This window comes from Stegodyphus dumicola, chromosome 7, assembly GCF_044657685.1.
Source record: "Stegodyphus dumicola isolate Sdum_Otavi_A_Nest chromosome 7, ASM4465768v1".
NCBI classification, from domain to species: Eukaryota; Metazoa; Arthropoda; class Arachnida; order Araneae; family Eresidae; genus Stegodyphus; species Stegodyphus dumicola.
Window position 1 is genome coordinate 94,408,878 of NC_140774.1, and position 1,912 is coordinate 94,410,789.

Below are 1,912 nucleotides of genomic sequence, written 5' to 3' on the forward strand. Positions count from 1 at the left end.
TGTTCTTATACCTCATTTTGAAAATATCAAATAACTGAAGAAATATTTTTCTATGTATATACGTAACCAGTAATGTTTGTTTATTTATCATGAACAGTTGAACTTTTTATGAAAGGTATAACCAACATATTTGGTCTTACGTAACCCTACACTGCATCATGTTGCCAAATGGCTACACAGGTGATTTGTCTTCTTAATGACCAGCAAAATTGAGCCAACACTGTGCATCAAGAGCAAGTTTTGGACATCTTTAATTGAATTTTAACTTTTTTATTCTCAAGAAATGGCTGTTTACCTGTAATGCAACAGTAAATTAGATCATGGGATAGACATTTCAAATAATTTGAATGACCAATTTTAGCAAGTGCTATTTAGAATTACTATATTTGACGGCATATAAGACGCACTGGCATATAAGACGCACCCTTATTTAGAAGGCCACATACATGTAGTTTAGATGTAGAAAAAGTTATGTGTGTCTAGACCTTTATCCGGGCTAAAAATAGCATTCAGTATTGAAAGTTAACATGTGTCCTTCACGTATAAGACGCAGGTAACGTTTTTTGAGACCAAATTTAGGAAAAGAAGTGCGTCTTATATGCCTTCAAATACGGTAAATGTTTTTCTATGAACACTAAAATAATCATATGCATAAAAGTAACATTTATCTTCCATTTAACAGTCTTCTTATGTAAAAGCTAACATTAAAAAAATTAGGCCATAATATATATCTCTAGCCATTTGGCAACATTATGTGGGAAGGATGCAGTGAACAGTTCAACTCAGTACTGTAGTTCAGAAAGCATGCTTTGTTTATATTTCTTCCTCTAGATTTTTTTCTTTCCTTTGTTCATGCAGCTTGTTGTTTGTTCCTTTTTTCTGTTTTAATTATGAGTGTTTTTGATAGGATTGGAAGTAATTTATTTCTTTTTTTAAAATTAAATAAGTTTAAATAATGGAAGCAAATAGGTTTGTTTGTTGATACAGATGGTAAAAAGAAATCATTGACAGAGGAAATATGGAATGCTCTTTCAAGTGGAAGCAATGAAACTTTGGATAATAGTGATGAAGATCCTACATTTATTCCTAATGTTCTCTTTAATAGAAATTAAGAGGATAGTTCTGAGTGGGAAAACTATCTAGAATTTTCTGGAAATGAATAGAATATTCAGTATGAAAGTTCAACTTCAGGTAACGAGACATCAGAGAAAAAAAACTAACAATGCTGAAAAGAAAAAAATTAAACTTGAATGGAGGAAAAAGTCTTTGAAAATAAATCCTGAATTCATAATTTCAGTGGAGATACACAGCTAACACAAAATATTTTGAATTTGGAAAGATTTTTTTTTTTTTTTTCATATTTTCCCCTCCTGAAGTGAGAACTTTTATTACCGAACAAACTATTTTATATAGTCTACAGCAGTCAATTTGAAAAAAACCCATCAACGTAACAGCATCAAAAGAGAGTATTAGAGAATTTGTATTTTAAGTTCAGTGACAAATATCAAAGCCTTATCCAACAACAAGGTTTGTTGTTGAAATATCTCTCATAAAAAATTCTATGGCAGTTAACGAATTAAAAAAATTTAGAAGATAATAAGATTTAAAAACATTTAGAAGATATCATTCCAATGATAATAATGCATTTTCAACTGATTTGCAAGGAGACCAGTATAAATTTAACAAACTGAGACCTTTGATTAATCAACTTCAAAAATTTTTTCTTTCCATTGCTATGGAAGAATCCTTGTATGTCGATGAAAAAATGTGTGCTACTAAACATAGACACCATTTAAAACTGTATATGCCTGATAAGCCCAATAAATATTGTTACAAACTTTTCATTTTTAGTGGAAGATCAGGATTTGCATACAATTTCGAGATTTTTGGTGGCAAAGGACATAGTGTAACT